This window comes from Lichenostomus cassidix, chromosome W, assembly GCF_008360975.1.
Source record: "Lichenostomus cassidix isolate B80296 chromosome W, HeHo_3.0, whole genome shotgun sequence".
Taxonomy (NCBI): Eukaryota; Metazoa; Chordata; class Aves; order Passeriformes; family Meliphagidae; genus Lichenostomus; species Lichenostomus cassidix.
Window position 1 is genome coordinate 3,595,212 of NC_139510.1, and position 14,511 is coordinate 3,609,722.

Here is a 14,511-nt window from a genome sequence, read left to right on the forward strand (position 1 = left end):
AACTTCTCCAACATGAGTCCATCTCACAGGCAACAGTCCTCCCAAAACTGCTGCAGCATGGGTCACTCTTCCGTGGGGTGCAGTCTTTCAAGGACAGGCTGCACCAGCATGGGAGCAAGGCCCCTCTCTCTATGGGCCTTCCACATGCTCACAGCCTCCTCTCAGGCATCCACCTTCTCCAGTGTGGGGCTCCTCCAGAGGCTGCAGGTGGATCTCTGCATCCCCATGGACCTCCATGGGCTGCAGAGAGATAGCTGCTTCACCATGGTTTTCACCATGGGCTGCAGAGGAATCTCAGCTCCAGTGCCTGAAGCATATCCTCCCCCTCCTTCTTCACTGACCTTCACTGACCTTGGTGTTCTTCTCACATGTTCTCACTCCTGCTCTTCTCTGGCTGGAAAATCACAACTGTGCAACAACTTTTGTTTTGATATCTTCTTAAATATGTTATCACAGAGACATTACCACCATTTCTAATTGGCCTAGCCTTGGCCAGCGGCACATCCATCTTTGGAGCCACCAGAGATTAGCTCTGCCAGACACTGAGGAAGCTTTCAGAAGATTCTCACAGAAGCCACCCCTGTAGCCCCCTCTGCTACCAAAAACAAGCCATGTAAAACCAACACATTGTGAAAATATTATCTCCAGTGCAGCTAATTCTCTCAGGCACCAGATACCTTGCTCCATGGTGTTCCACTTGTTTTGGTGCACTGAAAGGTCTTCATTTCAAGGGTATTTTTCCTCACACTTGACAGGAGTAGCCTCCAGAGGCTTAGAGTTTCTGGTCTTTTCCAGATTCCCTGGTTAATGCCTGCATTCTGGGACAGGGATCCCAGTTGCTTGGCTTCATTACAATCTAGTGCCATACTGTCAGCTGTGACATCCCAGCATCAGAGAAGCCAGGTCAATAGGGGCTCACCTGTCTGGTGGTGTTTTTTTGGTTGGGTATAGGGATTGGGTGATTATCTCTGGCCCTTTCTCTTCCACTGGTTGTGAGGGTCCTGCTTCCTCTTCATGACTCACTATGCAAACTGATTTGGTCTTGAATTTCCTCTTCTGAACAGGGGGTCTGCTACTGGCTTGGGATGTCCCTCTGCTTCAGCTGCAGGTTGTGTAGCCACGGTGCTTGTTGATCTGGTTTCCTTCCCCTCCCCCTGAAGGTGCTGTACCATAACGAGCAGTGTCTGGTAGGCAGTGGTCAGGGCCCAGCATGTTGCATAACTTTGTGCCTCTCTGGAACTGCCACATCATTTTTCTTTCAAATTTTATCACTTTATCAGGGTCCTGTATTTGTTCAGAGATGAACTTCCAAATCATTGGAGTAGAATACTCCTTCAAAAGCTGGCCCATTTTCTCCCACATTCCATGCCACTAAGGACTACCCACCCCCAGGGCAGGTCTCTGGACAACTTCCAGAGACATCTCTGTCCTGTCTCTAAACATGGTGTAGACTGCACTAGGAGCTGTAACAGACATATCAACGAGGGCATGCTTTCTTTAACATACAAAGGTAATTAAAAATTCTCAAAGTTTGTTGTAGCAGACCTGAAGGAGGAGAAGGGGGTGAAAGGCTGGGAAAAATCATCCTCTTCTGTTCCTCCCACAGGTTGGGTATGATTATTAATCAATTTCCAGAAGTAGCAGCCAAGGCAAGGACAGGTTCCTCCGAATATACATCCCAAATGATCCTCATTGCCCTTGATGTTATCATGTCATAAACTGATGTCACACAGTACATCAACAGAACAATCCTGATTCCTCTCCCTACTTTGACAAACATTATCACAAGGAGCGTATATGGGAATATACACTGGGCTAGGTACCACACCCACATGAACAAATCAAGCGACATTGTAACCAGGGAGTTCTCTACTCAATACAGAAATGCTTCAATCAAAATTGTTATTTCAAGTTTTCTCTTGAGCCTCACATTGAGCATCAATTCAATGTACTGATTTTAACACCAGCAGGGAAATTAAACTCCAAATAAGTCACTCCCCTTCCCCTGATGCCTGATGAGTTTTTGTCCTTTTTCATTATACTTTTATACTCTCTTTATATCCTTTTTACCCTTTCCCATTCCTGTACTTTTTACTCCCTGTACCTTAGCCCCACATGTTTATAACCCTTGTACTATAGCCTTGCTCAAAATTCTTTGGAGAAGACGAAACAATCTCCACAATCTCAAGAGCATGAGGCACCAACCTTGAAAGAGCCCCATCACTGGGACATGTTTTTGTAAACTAAGTTGTAACCTTTTTGGGGGGAGGTAATTTGAATAAGGGGGCAATTACTTCATTTGTTAGACTTCTCATTGGGGAATTTGAGATAGGTATGCTAATCTATGAAGTCCATAAATTGTATACGGGGGATATCGTTGCTCTCTTGGTCGTCGGTGTGCATCTAGGATCCTATTAAATCAAGGTAATACCCTTTTCCTATACTGCGTGTCTGCGTCTCAAATTTTTTACCAGTGATTTAAGGCATCACCCCCACCCCTTTCGGTAAGAAGGGACAATAAATGAGAGATTATAAATTTGTACTAGTTTGAAAACAACACAGTGGGAGATTGCAAGTCAGGATTATAATTTAATAGGAAAATTAAAAACAAATGCAATAATACAAGAAAGAACTCTGACAGAGTCAGATACAACCTGACACCCTGTTAGTCAGGGTGGTGGTAGCAGTCCAAGTGAAGTAGTTAGGTTGAAGCGGTGATCCTGTAGAAGGTCTGGCCTCCACCTGAAAGTCCAGTGGTAGCTCTTGTCCTCTGGGAATCCAGTAGACAGGGCCTGGCTTGTGCAGTTTCAAAGCCCAGGTTATATCCAGGTGGGAATGCTTGGCTCCTCCCCCCTGGGTGGAGCATCTCATATTCAGATGAGGTATTTCTAATGGGATGAGGTAATTCTATGAGTCATGCAGTAGGTTCTTGATGGCCAATTAACAGTTATCAGGGGTGAGTTATAGCAGGAGATAACAACCAGTGCCCCACCTGCTTTAAAAGCTTGTGGAGGTGGCATTAGAATATATCTATATTGCAACCTAGGACATTATCCACCCCTTATTCTATTACCAGCTACATCATTGCCTAATGCCTACATATATATATAATGAAAAGCCTTACACACAGTTCTCACTTAAGATCAGGTCTCCTTGTGGTACACAATGGGTTTCCCCGTCTTCCTGCATTACCCACCAAGTGTAACCAGGTTCGTGAGCAAAAACAACCCCACGGATGGGTTTGCCTTTGCCTGTGGGAGGACTAATCCAAACAGTCTTTCCTAAAATATCTCTCATGTGTACCACAGGGACTCTATCTCCATCCACTCTGTGCAATGGTTTGGACTGGGCAGGACCAGCTCAATTGATGGAGCCTCTTGTGTTGACCATCCAGGTGGCCTTTGCTAAGTTCAGTTCCCAATTTTTGAAGGTCCCCCTGCCAAGTGCCTTCAAAGTGGTCGTAAACAATCTGTTGCACAGTTCAACTTTCCCGGCAGCTGGTGCATGATAGGGGATATGGTATATCCATTCAGTTCCGTGTTCTCTAGCCCAGGTGCTTATGAGGCTGTTCATGAAATGGGTCCCGTTGTCCGACTCGATTCTCTCAGGGATGCCATGTCTCCAAAGGACTTTCTTTTCCAAGCCCAAGATGGTGTTCCGGGCAGTAGCATGAGACACAGAGTAGGTCTCCAACCATCCCGTGGTTGCTTTCACCATGGTCAGCACGTAGCGCTTTCCTTGGCGGGTTTGGGGAGGGGTGATGTAGTCAACTTACCATGCTTCCCCATACCTATACTTTGACCATCATCCACTGTACCACAGAGGTTTCACCTGCTTGGCCTGTTTGATTGCAGCACAGGTCTCGCAGCTGTGGATGACCTGTGAAATGCTGCCCATGGTCAAGTCCACCCCTCGGTCATGAGCCTATCTGTACGTTGCATCTCTCCCTTGATGACCAGAGGCATCATGGGCCCAATGAGCTAGAAATAATTCTCCTTTGTGCTGCCAGCCCAGATCCACCTGTGATACTTTCACCTTGGCAACTCGGTCCACCTGCTCGTTGTTATGATGCTCTTCATTAGCTTGACTCTTGGGTACATGTCCATCCATGTGTCGAACTTTCACGGTTCCTTCCTGAGAAGGGCAGTGATAGAGCAGCTTGGTGGGCACCTGGTGCCCAGCCAAGGTCAACCCACTACAGTCCTTTTTGGCATCCACATGTGGGGTGAAATAAAGGCAGTTATAAATATTGCACACTATAATAAATGGTAAATAGTAGTTATCAAGCAACAGGCTCCAGTGCAGCACATGGTGTTTGTTGGCTGCACTGCTTATCTCTTTATTTTGTTGAGTTTGGGAACATGTTAACACAATGACGATGAGGGAATACACCTCCTTCTTCCCGCTCGAGGTGGATGTGAATGATTTTATAATGCAGTCTCCCATGGTCTTTGCTCATCCTATGTAAGTTCTTTAATACTGTTAATAATATTAGCTCATATTGTTGGTACACTATGGAGATCATGGAATCTGGTGTCATCCTGGGGTAAGAGAAAACAAACTTAAGGTGAGGAGATATTGAAATCTGCCCTGAGACATCCGGTTCCTGGGTGGCAGGATGCATGGAAGGATTTGGGCAGGTTTTTAAGGTGGTTATCACCTCCCATTACCTGGGATTTTAGACCTGAACAGGTAAACAACCCTAATAAACTTACCCGTCAACTGATAGAAGGATGCCTTGCCTACCCCAGTGAAAACCAGCAGCTTCCCTTCCTGTACTGGGGCCTGGGCTGGGCCTACCAAGCCACTGTTCAGTAATTTCAGACGACTGTAGTTGAGGGAGGAACCCAAACTGCGTTTGAGGACACTATGCCTGAGACAGGGACTCAAACCACAGCAACTACAGTAATTGCCCCAGTAGTGAAAACAAAAAAATGGACAAGGCGAGTTACAGGCCTGTACCATCAATTAGTAAAGGAGCTTCCTGATTTAAAAGACAGGTGTCTGCCAAGGATAGGTGGAAACCTTCCTGGGATGGAAAATATTACCCCGTCCCTCCTTATTAGTATAAGTTTGAAATTACAGGGCTTTCAGGCAAAGATATGGGAAAAGGAATAACAGTTGTCTGCTAGAAAAAAAAATTATATATATATATGTATATAAAACAAGATGGACAAACAACCACAACCACAGCAATAACAAAAAAAACAGACAACCCAATAACAGCATTTTCCTGCCCGTCAAGCAATTTCTCCTTTGGTGTAATTACGACCACAACTGGCAGGGGGCGCTGTTGGCTCTTGTTGAAGCAGAGAGGCTGCAGTGACTCCCCTGCGGCTTCAGGGGGCGCTGTTGGCTCCCAGCAAGGCACGGAGGGGCTGAGATGGTTCCCCGTGGCCTCAGGGGTTCTTCGATGCGGGCTCAGGAACCTCCTGAGGGGTGGCAGGAGCTTGGGCAAAGGGGAGGACAGGAGATTGCTCCTTTGCACAGCTCACAGGCAGCAGCTGGTTGCGATGTTGGGCTACTGTGCAGAGAAGTGGCCCGGTGGGGGCAACCCTAGTCCCAGAGGCACCCCACACATTGGCTATGGACCCCCAAATGGCCAGGAAACAGGGAGAAGATGAGTAGACTTGCAGTGTAGAAACCACGGCTGATCGTAGTCTCGGAGCCTAACACACAGGAGCAGCCGTAGGGGCAGGGGCCTGGTCGAAGACGGTCCCGGTCCTGGTCCCAGGTTTCAGCACCACACGTGCTGGCTCTGAGATCCTGAGCAGCAGGGAAGCAGGGAAGCAAGCAGGCAGGCCCGGGTTGCAGTGCCAAAAGAAAAAACCAACAAACCTACAGGGCAATAGGATCTCAGGTCAGATCCACTCACCATGCCAACCACATGGCTGCTGCCTTGATCCCCCAACCATAAGGAAGGGCCAGCCCCAGCCTCAACCCCCTAGGGATCCCGGGCCGAGCCTTCACCCATAGCGATATCCCCCAAACCATGAGGGGGGGGCTGGCGACAGTGACTATTACAGGCACAAAATTACTATCTGTCGGGGTTTGACTTTGACTAAATGCTGACACTTTGGCTTTCTTCTGCTGCAGACGTGCAGGAGAGGGGAAAGGAAAAAAACCTGTAAAAACACACACTAATCACGTGAGTTGAGACAGGACACTGGTAGGAGGATGCATGGAAGAAAGGGCAGACAGGCTCTAAACTTAAAGTTGCAAAGTGATTTAATTACTTAACTGAGTTGAAGGATAAATGAGAGGCAAAAATAAACTTTTCATACACTATTTTGTTTACTCACCCCCCTCCTTCTTACAAACTCATTTTTTATTCACCCCCTTTCTTCTTTCCAACCAACAGCTCGGGTAGGGGGGCAGGGTGTGGGGTATTTTCTTAGTCTACAGAGCACGTCCATAAATTTGTTCATTACCACAATTTTTCTACTACAAATACTCTTTATCTCTACTTATCTCTCTCTGTCTCCAGACAGTTTCTCTGCTCTCACTCTCTCTCTCTCTTAAGAAGCAGTTTTTCGGCTCACTCCCCTTTCATCTTTCCAAACCAACAACGCGGGCAGGGGACAGGGTAAGGGGTTTGTTCTCTGGTCAGTCCATCAGGGAGAGGGGTCCTCTACTTAGCCACGGGTTGCCGCTTACAAGAGACAGTCCTTTGGGAACTTCTTTGGCGTGGGTCCAATCTCATGAGCAACATCCTGCCCGAATTCTGCTGCAACATGAGTTTTTTTGTCTATAAGGTGCAGACTCTCCTGAGCCGAGGCCAGGCTGCTTTCATCTCAGGAGCAAGGCCTTTCTCTCCCTTGCACAGGCCTTTGTAGCTTTAACTCTTTTGATGAGACTCTAACTGGATTACAGCTTTTTCCAGGCATCTACCTGCTCCTCTGGTGTGGGCTGTGGGTGAATTTTTGCATTTTTGTGGACTCCATGGGCTGCAGGGGGACCTCCTGCTCCCCCCATGGTTTTCACCATGGCTAGCAGAGGGTTTTCAGCTCTGGCGCCTGAAGCACCTCCTCCCCCACCTTCTCTACTAACCTTGGTGTTTCCATGTTGTTCTCCCTTCACATATTTTTACTTCCACCTCCTCCTCCTCTAACTACAAAGAAGTGCGTGACTACTTTGTTTTGACTTTTTTCTTAAATATGTTTTCAAAGAGGTGTAACTAGAACCTCTAATTGGCCCACACTTGGCTGGCAGCATGTCCATCACTCTCAGAGAAATCAGAGATTGGCTCTGCTGGACTTGATGAAAAACTTCTAGAACTTTCACTCAGGACACACAGGAGCCATCTTTGTGCCACTCCCCACCCCTCAGACACTTCTTTAGGCCCACCACAACAGCTTCTGAGGGGTTTAAATTTCTCTTAGATGTTAAAGATACCTTGCTGATGTTTTGGGCCAATCAAAACCACCACACTATCAGATAACCCCATCATCATGAGCCACTACCCCAAGACACAGAGGAAGAAGAAGAGGAAAAAGACGGAGAGGAAGTAATGGTGGGAAAGAAGGGGTTAGGTCAAGAGGAAGGCCCTTCAACAAAGAAACTAAATGGAGTGAGGTCAGTCAAAGAGAAAACCAAAGTTCGGTCTCTGACCTCATCATAACTTGGAGACTTGAGAACAGATTACAGCCACCAGCCAGATAGGCAGATTTCTGTGTGGCTGCTTTGATGCTGGGATAATGGGGCTGACAGTCAGCAGTTATAGAAGGTCATGAAGCCCAACAGCTGGGATCCCTTGCCAAAGATAGCGAAATTGAAAGAGGAATTGGAAAAGAAGGAGCAATTTGCACCCTCTGGAGATGGCTTCTCTCGAGTGTGAGGGCAAGATATCCATTTAAGGAAGATCTTGTGAACTCCCCAGGGAAGTGGACCACTGCAGATGAAGGTATCCAGTACTTGAAAGAATTAGCAATCTAAAAAGTTACAGGGTCTCTAAAGATCCAGAGGACATGCCTTGCAGACTGGCCACGTGGAGGAAGGTGTTTCAAAGCACTCCTGCATCATATTCCAGCAGCTTGGTAGCACTGAATTGCCTACAAATGGATACACCAACTGTACAAATTGTGTCTTCCTGGCTCCAAAATGTAGAAGAAACTCTGGGAACTTCCTCATACCTATGAGCCAGCACCTAAGTTTTTAGGGGCAGCCCAAGAGATCACTCCTCCCCTACCCTGGTCAGATGGAAGGGAAGCCCCAAGCACAGACCACATAATGAACTCTGGTTCTTTCTGTGTGAGCAGGGGGAGGACATGAGGAAGTGGGATGGCAAACCCACCTCTAAGCTGGTAGCCCGTGTCGGTGAAGAGAGGGAAGAGAGCTGTTAAGAAGGCTCCACTCAAGAAGACTGCCAGTGTAGCTGCCGCAGAGAGACAAGAAGACAATCAGCAATCTCCCAGATATAAAAAACTAAAACCATTTCCTACAACCCTGGTGAAGGAACTTCTGATCTGGCATCACAAAGGTCAGACAGTGAATACTCTGACCAGGAACAGGAATAGAGGGTCCCTGCCTTCGGCCAGGAGGAAGAAAGGGATGACTGGGCATACTGGACTGTGCGGATTTGATGGCCTGGCACATCAGATCCACAGAAGTAGAAAGCTTTAGTAGATACCGGTGCGCAGTGTACACTGACGCCATAAAGGCACAAGAGCGCAGAACCCATCTGGATCTCTGGAGTGATTGGGATGCCAGGAGTTGTCTGTAGTACAGGCTGAGGTGAGCTTAACAGGGGAGAAATGGCAAAAGCACCTTATTGTGACTGGCCCAGAGGCCCCTTGTATCCTTGGCATTAACTACCTCAGGAGAGGATACTTCAAGGATCCAAAAGGGTATCAATGGGATTTGGTGTAGCTACAGTGAATACAGAAAAAATCAAGCAGTTATCCACCCTGCCAGGCCTCTCAGAAGATCCCTTCATTGTAGGATTGCTGCAGGTTGAAGACCAGCAAGTACCAATTGCTACCAGGACAGTGCACCGGCAGCAATATTGCACCAACCGAGACTCTGTAACTCCCATCTTGTCGACTGGAGAGCCAAGGAGTGATCAGCAGTACCTGCTCACCCTTTAACAGCCCCATATGGCCAGTGTGGAAGTCTAACGGGGAATGGAGGCTGACAGTAGACTATCAGGGTCTGAATGAAGTCATGCTGCCTCTGAGTGCTGCCATACATGTTGGAACTTCAATATGAGCTAGAGTCAAAAGCAGGCAAATGGTATGCCACAATTGATATCACTAATGCATTTTCCGCAATCCCTCTGGCAGCAGAGTGCAGGCCACAATTTACTTTCACCTGGAGGGGTGTCCAATACACCTGAAACCAACTGCCCCAGGGGTGGAAACACAGCCTGACCATCTGCCATGGACTGATCCAGACTGCACTAGAACAGGGTGGAGCTCCAGAACACCTGCAATATACTGATGATAACATTGTGTGGGGTAATACAGCAGAAGAAGTTTTTGAGAAAAAGAAGAAAATAATCCAAACTGTTCTGAAAGCTGGTTTTGCCATAAAACAAAGTAAGGTAAAGGGACCTAGACAGGAGATCCAGTTCTTAGGAATAAAATGGCAGGGTGGATGCTGTCATGTGCTTACAGAGTTGGTTGACAAAGATGCAACTATATCTCCACCAGTTAACAAGAGGGAAACACAAGCTTTTCTAGGCCTTGTGGAGTTCTGGAGAATACATATTCCAGGTTATAGCCAGCTTGTGGTTCCCCTTTATCAAGTGACCCAGAAGGACCACTTCGAGTGGGGCCTTGAGCAACAACAGGCCTTTGAGCAGATGAAAGAGGAAATAGCTCGTGCAGTAGCTTTTGGGCCTGTTCAGACAGAACCAGCTGTGCAAAATATACCTTACACTGCAGCTGGAGAGCAGAGCCTCACCTGGAGCCTCTGGCAAAGGACCTCAGGAGAAACCCAAGGTTGACCATTAGGGTTTTGGAGTGGGAGTTATTGAGGATCAGAAGCCTACTATACTCCAACAGCAAAAGAGATATTAGCAGCCTATGAGGGCGTTCGAGACACATCAGAAGTTGTTGGGACAGAAGCGTGTCTCCTCTTGGCACCACAATTGCCCGTCCTACACTAGATGTTCAAAGTAAACATCCCCTCAACACATCACACAACCAGCGCTACGTGGAGTAAGTGGGTAGCATTGATTACACAACAAGCCTGAATGGGAAAATCCAATTTCCCAGGAATCCTAGAAGAGATTATAGACTGGCCAGAAGCCAGAGATTTTGAAGCATTGATACCAAAAGGGTTAATTCAATTTTTTGTGTGCCTGTGAACTTTTAGCAGAGAAACAAGGCATGCAAACACTGCTTTCCCAGCAAGGACAGTTGGAAGATAAGAAGAAGACACCTGGCTCAAGAATGCAGTAACAGACAAAACAAGGACTGAATCTGGGAACTTGGGGTGGGATTTATGGTAATGGGTAAGTTGTAATATGCATGTTGCAACTGTATATAAGCAACACACTTGTAGAATCACATGTCCACCTAAGGTTAGGAGTTATACCCCATGCGACCTCATGCCTAAATAAATGATGCCCTCTTTAATACCACATCAGTGTTAAGGAGTCTTATTCTGATATTTTGGAAGATTTGGTGATAGCATTGGCTGAGAAGATGACTTGTGCCCAAGAAGCATCACCATATAACAAGTTAACAGAAAACAAAAGAGGCTATGCTTTATTTACTGATGGATCCTACCCTGTCACTGTCATAGAAAACCATCAGAGGTGGAGAGCTGCTATCTAAGCATCTAGGAAGGGATGCAACATACAGATGGGCTCGTAATCGAGGGGTGGACCGGACCATGGAGGCCATCACACAGGTCATTCACAAATGTGAAACATGCTGCTGTTGGAAATGATACAAAGTTTAAATTTTTTTAATGTAACTTTAGTCAGGTTTGTTCACCTTTGTCTGGGGGAAAGGAATTTTAAGTTTCTTTTCAAAAGGACTGTTCCATCACTCAAAGCCCGATGAGCTTAACATTTCAACAGACTGGGAGTAGCACAGAAGATACACAAAAATAACAACCATTAACAAACATCAACTCTAAAAATCACCCCTGGCATGGTCAGAGACACCTGGCCTGAGAAAAGATAGGTAAGAATGAGAATCTAATTAGCATTGGAGGCGAAGAAATCCGTAACAAATAGGAAACCAAATACTAAGAACTGCGTAACTTGGGACCAATGAACATTGAATCAATGAATTTCTATGGGTTTTGACTGTATAAAATATGTGAAAAATCTAGTAAAATTCATGTGTGATTGAATGATTTTCTCTGCACAAGCCAGGAAATGTGTGGATGAAATGATTTCTGTTGCACATCCTGGCCAGAGCAACATCCTGGCCAGAATAAAGTAATGCCTTGATTCTCTAACACTAAAAATGTTGTTGGAGAGTTTTTTGGTTTATCCATAGTTTCAGTGACAATTTTGGCAACTGCAGATGGTACAGGGCTTTCGACACTCTATGGATTCTGGGATCATGAGGGGCTCCAAGTGCGCATGGAAAATATTAACTGGGGAGACTTTGCATTCCCTGAGTCTGGTGAGTTCAAAGCAAGATCCCTGTGGTTTTTTATTTAAGGCATTACTTTGGGGTAAATATAATGTTGATGGTATAATAGGATAATGAAAAGAAATCACTAGTGATGGTATAATTTGCTATCCTCTATTCAATAGATGTGTAAAGTAATATAAGTAACTATCAAGTGTTATTGTGCTTATAATAGTGATTTTGAGTGTCGGTGCCTGGTTAAAATGCAATTGCAGGGTGTATTGTGCTGTCCAAGGAGTTAGTCTCCTTCTGTATGAGGTTCCAGTCCTCTCTGTGCTGCCTTGTGGGTTAGGAGCATTGGGTTCAAGTCTCAACTATTTTTATGAGAGTTTGCTGAATGTGTGGAGTTGAAAGGCAGAATTGGCAGGTTAAAGTTATAAGAAACGAAGCTCGCTATTGTAAAATTTTAAACATTTATTAACAAAAAAGACAATAGGGGACAAAACGAAAAACTCGTTCCATGATGTAAAGGGAACAGCACTGGGTGCTTAGCCACCGATGGGGGGAAGCCAGAGGCACACCTCCTGGCTAGGGGATACAGTTTTTATAACCCCCTAACCCCGCCTCCGTAAGGTGCTCCGATCGGATCATTGTCTTCAGTCCTCCTTGGCTCGTCCTTTCTAGGGTCTTGTGATAGGTTAGCTGCTTGCCCAGCTCTCCCCTTATGCTAATTAATACCCACTTCTCTCCCCTTTCTTAACCATAACATTTAACAATTAGCCATAACAAATCAATAGAGGTTTATCAATTAGACACAACAAGTCTATAGAGGTAACCATAACATTTAACAGTTAGCCATAACAAATTTATAGAGTTAACCATAAAATTTAACAATTAGTCATAACAAAGTAGCAGAGGTAACTATAACAGATACACAACCATTAACAAATAACCATAACAAATACCTCATAACCCTTTACGAAAGCCAACTCCATGACTTCATTTATAACAAAGTCCTGAAGCCAATTCTGCAGGGCGCATAGTGTTGTCCCAAGGAATTTGGGTCTCCTTCTGGGAAAAGCAGGTTTTAATACCTGCAGTGAGTTTTGCGGCCGCTGCCTTGGGGAAATCGGTCCCTTTGTGCTTTAGGGAAAGCAGGTTCTGATACCTGTATTTAATTTTGCAGCTGCTGTGAGGTTTGTTTCCTTTGTGCATGTGTGCAACAACTTGTGTGCTAATTTGAACTTGCCTGGCATAAAGGTAACATGGGGATGCCCATGAGAGCTTGCTGAATGCATGTTTAAATGTGACTGAGTGTTGGGCTTGTTTGTTTGTTTGCTTTATTTCTTTCTGACATTTGCTATAAAGTATAGCTTTGTGATATTTGTGTGTGTGTGTGTGTGTGTGTGTGTACGTGGCTGACCAGGCTGTTCCAGGCAGCCAGGAGAGCAGCTTTAGATGAAATTTACATACCAAAAGGCTAAGCCAATACTGGTGATATCTCACCTTGCAACAGAATTGGTTATATTGCAAAATAAAACTCGCAAGCAGGGAATTTGTAGACAGTGTACTTTTATAAAAATTTCCATAAGGGGGGGGGGAATTCATCCCTCTCCCCACTCCAACATGTGTTATCATTGTACAAGTTTGTTTTGATATCATTAACAACTTTGAATGTTCCAGTGTATCCTTATCAGATGAAAAGTTAAGTGTGTATCCAGACATGAGACAAGGAGCCACTCAAGCCACAGAAGCAGGAAGAACTGCTGACTACCCACACAACTGTGAAAACTATGGCCAGAGACTCCTCTACTATATGAATAAAATTAGCTCCAGACAAAGAGGAACACAAAGGAACCATATTGGACAATATAGTGAACAAACAGTATTACCAACAGTGTTGTTCCTGGATCAGTCACCTATCCTAGCAGAACCTTGTAATAACTGTAATAGCAGGTATGGCTTCAGATGCTGGAAGGGTAGGTAAAAGAGTGGTGCCCTTGTAAGGACAACTCTAACACACACACATAGAACAAAGGCTGCATTAATAATTGGCTTGTGGACTTAAATCTAAATTTGCAAAATTAGGATATAATAATAAAAGGTTTCAAAAGGATGGCTGGCTGCTCTAACAAGGTGCTAAGACCAAGTAAGTTCTACTAGTAATTGTCACATTTCAAACTGTTGTTGTTACCATGTTTATATTCACGCATGTTTATAGAAGTTTATATATTTGTATTGGTTTGAAAACAAAACAGTGGGAGATCACAAGTCAGGATTGAAATTAAAAATAAGTGAAATAATACAAGGAAAAGCACTGACAAAGTCAGATACAACCTAACACCCTGTTAGGGTGGTGGTAGCAGTCCAATTGAAGTAGTCCAGTTGAAGCAGTGATCCTGTGAAGGTCTAGTCTCCAGCTGAAGGTCCAGTGGTAGCTCTTGTCCTCTGGGAACCCAGTAGACAGGGCTCCCTCAGGCAGTTCCAAGGCTAGGTTATATCCAGGTGGGAACAACTGGCTCCTCCCTCCTGGGCAGAGCATCCCACAATGGGATAAGTCCATGAGTCACATGGTGGGTCCCTGATGGCCCATTGTCTGTCATCCGGGGTGGGCCATTAGCAGGTGATAACAGCTAGCGGATGGCCCATTGCCTGTCGCCCGGAGTGGGTCATTAGCATGTGATAGCAGCTAACGGCCCACAGCTGGTGGTAATAGAATACTTAAATACATCTATATTGCAACCTAGGACAATATTTTTCTTACTGGTTTCCACAGTGGATGGGAAAGGTTCCTCCCTCAGTTTTGGGAGCTCATATGGTTATGGATACTGTGATAAATGAGTGAATAGTGAATGTTGGCTTTCGCATATATGAATTTAACATTTACAAGTGATAATGTACTGTGTAAAGTAGCACTAAGATAAAATATAGTGTCTTGGTTTGAAAACAAACCAGTGGGAGATCACAAGTCAAGACT

The 14,511-nt window shown here is 45.3% G+C and overlaps 1 long non-coding RNA gene and 1 pseudogene across 1 annotated transcript in view; one reads left to right on the top strand and one right to left on the bottom strand.

Moving 5' to 3' along the window:
* LOC146425329 (uncharacterized) overlaps positions 1-14,511 on the bottom strand; it is a 440,420-nt gene that overhangs the window by 16,782 nt on the left and 409,127 nt on the right. The gene's annotated exons all lie outside the window — the stretch shown is intronic.
* Positions 4,373-8,342, top strand: LOC146425330 (uncharacterized; annotated as a pseudogene).